Source organism: Macrobrachium nipponense, chromosome 36, assembly GCF_015104395.2.
Source record: "Macrobrachium nipponense isolate FS-2020 chromosome 36, ASM1510439v2, whole genome shotgun sequence".
Classification (NCBI taxonomy): domain Eukaryota; kingdom Metazoa; phylum Arthropoda; class Malacostraca; order Decapoda; family Palaemonidae; genus Macrobrachium; species Macrobrachium nipponense.
In genome coordinates, this window is record NC_087220.1 from 39,618,323 (window position 1) to 39,625,822 (window position 7,500).

General features: G+C 33.6%; 1 protein-coding gene across 1 annotated transcript in view; it reads left to right on the forward strand.

Annotated features, from left to right (window-relative positions):
- Window positions 1-7,500, forward strand: part of LOC135203311 (uncharacterized) — a 251,748-nt gene that overhangs the window by 30,150 nt on the left and 214,098 nt on the right. The window lies entirely within an intron of this gene.

The following is a 7,500-nucleotide window of genomic DNA, read 5'->3' on the forward strand; positions in this document are numbered from 1 at the left end:
TATATATATATATATATATATACTTAATATTATGTATAGAAGAGTGAACTGCATACATGTAGTACTTCTATAGTAATGACGGTGAGATAGGCTGGCCCTGGGCTGAACGACTACTACTCTAAAAGTGTAGTTTTTTACCAGACTACCATTAAAGGTATCTGGATGCACATTGCGTTTTATTGCTTATTATTATTATTATTATTATTATTATTATTTATTATTATTATTATTATTATTATTATTATTATTATTATTATTATTATATTATTATCGCAAATCAAGCCAGAAAAGCTAGTGGCCTTCAAAGTTAGCTGCTTCTGAATCGAAATCGCATAAACTGAAAAAGAAAAGAAGAAAATAAAACCATCTTTCACGGGCTAAAATCTATAACATACAAACACTCTTTACATTATACTCTCACAGTCAAGACAAAATATCTACAAGCACTTCTTCATGTATATTTTTAATTAGGCGTTGGTGTATTACCAAGGACGAAATCTTGTGCTGTTGACTATCCTATTCACAATTACTAAATAGTCTTTTATTACTTCATTACATCTCCCAAAATACTCAGGGCAAGGAGTAAAAATCAACGGTCAAATAGAGCGTTGTTTCGCCAACGAAAATTAAAATAAATACGCAATGTTTTATTAGAAATAATTGTTCTGTACTGTTTACCACGAACATTATTTATTTGTTTAATTTTTATTCTAATAAATAAATCATAAATATCCTATCCTATAATTCCTGTATCTTTAACTCAACGCAAAACACCTTTTTCAGACCTCTTTGGGCTTTCCTAAACCCCCAACCAGAACAAGAATAACAACAAAATAGTTTGAAGGCTTACTCCCCGAGTAAGTGAAAAATAAGATGAAGTGAACATCTGGGACGATAGCTTTTGTGGTTTGGCAATTGTCTAGACATTACTAATAGTTGAACACTTTACGCAGGTTTTACACACACTTACACACACACACACACACACACACACAAAAGATGGAATACTGTGCCTATTAGATTATCACATCTTGATAGAATGAACGAATCTGACAAATCTCCCTATTGTAAATAGTCAGGTCCATGAATAGATCCTGTGATCAAAGTTAGCCCTGTCCCGCATCGCATAAACGATGTTCTAATTATACAGGCCACGTCATGATTATTTTGTTAGCTGCACGTAATTATTTTTATCTTTTATGCGGGAATATAAACTTAACACACATACACACACAATATATATATATATATATATATATATATATATATATATATATATATATATATATATATATAGTAGTATATATAGTATATATATATATATATATATATATATATATATATATAGATAGATAGATAGAATTGATAGATAGATAGATAAACAAACATACATCATACTTACACTAATCCCACTCTGGAATTCATTATCAAAGGAGGGCAGTTACTCTATAAAAATATATTTCTAAAATTCATTTTTCAGTGCACACACACACACACACACACACACACACACACACACACACACACACACACATATATATATATATTATATATATATATATATATATATATATATATAATATATAGTATTAATAATGCTATAAAATCAGTGATATGGATGAGTCGCCAACCGAACATCCATTAGAGCAAGTGGCTTCTGCAGAACAGAGAGCGGAGGTAAAGAGCAGAGCAGAAAAGGCATAAAGCTGAATATATCGAATCAGCATAAGGAAGAACACAAAAAAGGGGTCACAACAGAAATAAGAAACAGAACTGTTCATACGACAATGTTACAGCTCTTATACAATCCAAAGGGTGAGAACATTGATTTGACTTGAAATGAATTGATTATAGAATTTAAGCCAAAGGCCAAGCACTGGGGCCTATGAGGACAATAAGCGCTGAAATGGAAATTGACAGTAAAAAGGCTTGAAAAGCATAACAAGAGGAAAAGCTTGCGGTTGCGCTATGAATCAGTTGTTAGGAGACGGTGGGAGGTAATATGGAAGAAAGAGAATATGAAAGGAGGTACAGTAAAAGGAATAAAAAGGGGATGCAGCTAGGGGCCGAAGGCACGATGTAAAGAACCTTAAGTAATGCCTACAGTGCATCGGAGAACATTGGTGGTAAGTCTGACAAGAAAATTTCCACAACGCATCTAAAAACAGAAGAGACAAAGCAAGAACATGTATTTAATGGGGATGTGAACCTGTTATATACAATAACAACCGTTAAAATGAGATGCACTCAAAATTGATCATTCATATCACAGACGGGAAAAATAATTCAAGAGAAATCATTCATAGGACCCAAGGCAATGTGTGCTGTCAAGAGCGATGCCCCTTGATTCAAAGGAATGGAATGGAATGGAATATACAGTTTCTGCCAAAGGCATTCAGCGCTGGAAAGATAATTAATTGAGAGTAGGTATGTTGCACTATGAAATAATGTAATGAGAGGATGAATAGCAAGATGGGAGAAAAATAATATGAACGGAGGTACAGTAAAAGGAATGAAACGGATTGCAGCTAGGGGGCGAAGGGAACGCTGCAAAGAACCTTTTGTAATGCCTACAATACACCACATGAAGTTCACTGACGACGCTACCCCCCTACGGAGATAACTATTATTAAGAAAAGAAAAGAAAAAAAGAAAGGAACATCTTTATTCCTCTCATGATGATGAGCCGTTAAGGCAGCAAACTAACGGCAAATTGGACAGAAACTGAAGGAGTTACTTCTCAAAACCACTTACAGGACGTTTCTTCTCTGAAAGGGTTTACTCGTCGTCGGGATCTCTCTCTCTCTCTCTCTCTCTCTCTCTCTCTCTCTCTCTCCGACTACGAACTTTACTTTCTTGTTTTCGTTGCCACTCTCTCTCGTGCGTCCTCTTCCCTCTCTCCTACTCTTCCTCTCTTATCCTTTGTCCCACCTTTCTTCTCTTCTCTGATGATCTGATCTCTTCACTTCCTCAGAGTCCTATATATATATATATATATATATATATATATATATATATATATATATATATATATATATATATATATATATATATATATACATATATATATATTATATATATATAATATATATATATATATATATATATATATATTATATATATATATATATATACATCGATCTCGGGCGGGGCTGAAAGAGTGGAGCTAACCAGCGAAGTTTTCCTTCCCAAGAACTTTTCAGAAGACTGGACGAAATGTTACATCATATCCGAAGCGTTGTGTCGCCGGCGACGACCGCGTGCTGGAGTTCTACAAAACAAACAGAGTATTTTCGAACAATCATGAGAACAGACACCCCAAACACGTGTGGGAATACCTCCTTCCTGCAGACCTACTCGAAAAAGATACATTTTCCTTTCCTATAAAATATGTTTCTTCACTATGAAGCGACTACCATGACAGGGGGACGGTAGGAAAAGTACGTGTTTGTTTTATGAATCGCTTTCTCAATATATGTCAGGTACCTTTAGGACGAAAGCTGCTGACGAATTAGTTTCAAATATCCTTTCCAGGTAATCTTGGATTCTTAAGAATAGGTGGCTGGCTACACCTATCTTGATAGGAATGTCATGATAGCTAAAGTAGTGAATGCACGAAAGTGAGTATGTTGGTTTTCTATGGTAAATTTGTATTCTGTCTTGTCTCTAATTCTTAAAACATAAATAAAAGGACTTGTGTTGTCTGTTTCCCATTCAACTTTCAATTTGATGCTGGGCATCAAATGCATTTGATTTTGAAAGAATTAATTGAAATTGCCCCATCTATTATCCCAAAATGTTAGAATATCATCTACATATCTCATCTACAGCATGTATTTGGGTTTTATTTAATTAATTACTATAGTTTCAAAGTATTCCATGTATACATTGGCTAAAACAGGACTTAAAGGACTACCCAGACTGCACCCGAATTTTTTTTTATAGAATGACTTCTACAAATTTAGGTTGGCAAATGTCCCCGTACGTAACGTAAAACTTCTTAACCTAGACATTGACTCCCTTTTCACGAAAGTACCCGTAAAAGATGTATTAACGTTCCTCAACAATAAACTAGAGCCATTCGCTGACCACTTCTCCATAGAATTGAATAAAATAATGGAACTTATAGAACTCAGTATGGGGAGCCCGCTTAGTCCTGTCATACCAAACTTATATAAAGAGTATTTTGAAACAGTAATTATAAACCCCATCAAAGCTGCAGATATGATTTGGTTCCATTATGTAGATGACATCTTAACATATTGGAAAAGCGAGTGGGGCAATTTTGGTGTCATCCTATAAAAATTAAATTCCTTGGCCCCGAGAATAAAATTTAAAGTAGAACGGTAAAAGAATAACCAAATCCCCTTTTTAGATGTCTTAATCATCAGAACTAATAACTATAAATTCATTGTCTATAGGAAAGTGACATTCTCACTTTCATACATACATTGTTACAGCTATCAAGTCATTTCAGTCAAACTCGGCATAGCAAGTAACTTATTGATTAGAGTCCTGAGAATTTGCTCCCCAGATTTCCTTAACAAAGAACTTGAAACAATTGGAAATCAACTCATCTTGTTAGATTACCCCCAGCACACAATAGAAAAAGTCGTACATAGAATAGAGCATTTTTAACAAACCTACAGAAAAGAAAGAAAAGGAAAAATACACAAACAAAATCATAAACACCCCCTTGTGGGTAATTTAAGAGAGATCACACAAACCATAGGCCCCTCAAGCCCTTTCATCTTCACTTAATCGAATACACTAAATAAATCATTAATTAACGTTCAGCAGAAATCAGTTTCCAAGTTTATGAAATTCCTTGTAGGGACTGATAAGTCATATTTCTGTTTTACTGGAAAATCTCTCGGAAAGATTAATGCAACATAAACGATCATATAAATATAAATATAATTAACACGAACCATGCCTTTGATTGGAAATCATCGCGAATTTTATACAAACGTCAAATGGTGGAATCTTCACTAATAAAACAGCAAGTTAATAAGATCAACCTTTCCAATGGCGCCTGTGATTCGGACCAGATAACATCTTCCGGATTAAGACAACTAACAGAACCCACAATGGATCAGGCGTCCCCAGGCATCACCTAAGGGCATATCTACTACTATATATTTCTCTAATGAAACTCCTGTCATTCACTGCTTGAGAAAGGTGGAAGTATGTCTACCGAAATATAGTCCTTAACTTTAAAACAGTTTTAATGGGCCTTTTATACTTGAGACGTATCCTGTTTTAGCAGAAGAGTTTATTTGCATATATATATATATATATATATATATATATATATATGTATATATATATATATATATATATATATTATATATATATATATATATATATATATGTGTGTGTGTGTGTGTGTGTGTGTGTATGTGTATGTGTGTGTATAGTGTATATATATATATATATATATATATATATATATATATATATATATATACATATATATATATGTATATGTATATATATATATATATATATATATATATATATATATATATATATATTATATATATATATATATATATATATATATATATAGAAGGCAGGAGCAATTATTCATAGGATAAACATATTGGAGTATGGAGATGCGTTCTGTCCTTTATCCATTTATTATGCGCCGATGTTTCGTATCAGTTTAATACGTTTTCGAGGCTGAAATTACGATTACACATCAATTGCGTATAAGTAGTAAAAGATATACACATTAAAGTTTACCAACACCATAGATAAAAACCTATTGAAAAAAGGAGAGAAAAAAAACAGATTAAAAACAGATACACAGAACAACAGTGGAAGGGCCAAGAGCCAATACAGAAAAAAAAAAACAAGCCACCTTCTCACAGCGGTAGCGTAAGGAGGACTGACACAAAAAATTGTTATGGAGGGGAGTGTAAACAAAGAATCTGGACAAGTAATTAGGCAATAAAGTATGAGTATAATTGTCCCAGATGTGATCTCGGCTCTTATCGGTGGTTGCACCAGGAGGCTACTAAAAGTCCGGATTTCCTCTCATCAAGGAATTAGCTACAGAACGGGTTATCGACTATCAAATCCCGAACAAACTAACATAAGAAATCACAGTAAAAGTTGCAGGACACACAAGATGCCAGTCATTTTAATATTGTAGAGAGACCCCGACATATAGACCACCTAACTACCCTTGAATCAGTTATGATTAAGCTAACTGTACCTACTCTTAACCACCATTCATCTTCCACCCAACTGTTTTTTGCCTAATTACTTGTCCAGATTCTTTGTTTATACTCCCCTCCATAACAATTTTTTATGTCAGTCCTCCTTACGCTACCGCTTGTTTGTTTTTTGTTTTTTTACTGTATTGGCTCTTGGCCCTTTCACTGTTGTTCTGTTTCTTTTTTTATTCTGTTTTTATTTTATAGTATTAAATAGGTTTTTAATTATGGTGATGGTGAACATTTAATGTGTATATCTTGTACTACTAGTAAAAAATTGACGTGTAATCGTAATTTCAGCCTGGAAAATGTATCAAACTGATACGAAACGTCGATGCATAATAAATAGATAAAGGACAATATGCGTCTTCATACTCCTATGGATAGCGTCACTGACTGTCCTGATTTCGTCCCCGTCCACCTGGACGGTGGTTCGATCCCATGGGGGGACGAAATTGTTATCAACTTAAAAATTCCCCTTCGGTACTATATGAAAATATATCATTTGGGAGGTAAAGTGAATTTAGATATTAAAGGACATTTGTAGCTTGAATTGATATATATATATATATATATATATATATATATATATATATATATATATATATATATATATATATATATATATATAGTATATATACATACATGGATGTGTGTGTGTGATGTTCCACATACAGTTTGAAATACATTGAGGAATTTCAGCCAAACTTGATATACATACTACTTACCATCTGGGAATGAACACTTTGGGGTTAAGACATCATTGGCACCAAAAGGGGGTGTGAAGGGGGAAATGTAAAAATTACAGAAAACGACAGATATTAGTGTATAATGCATAGTTTTAGAGGTCATTGAGATGAATAGCGACGCTCCTGGTGCCCTTAAAGTCCAAGTTCAACCCTGATAAGAAGGGGGTGGGAGGAGGTGAGATCTAAAAATAACTGAAAAGACAGATGTTAATGTCTAATCCATAGTTTCCATGGTTGCTGCGATGAATAGTGAGACTCCTGCAGCCCTTTAAGTCCAAGTTCAGCTGCAATAGGAATCCACGATGGCAAACAACAGCTATCTTAGCAGGAATGATAGAGATAGAGAGCGAGAGAGAATTTATCAGGCTGCGTCATGTTGGTCAGCTAGTATATATATATATATATATATATATATATATATATATATATAGTATATATATAGTGTGTGTGTGTGTGTGTGTGTGTGTGTGTGTTATATTATATATATACACCTACATATGTACATACATACACACACACACATTCTG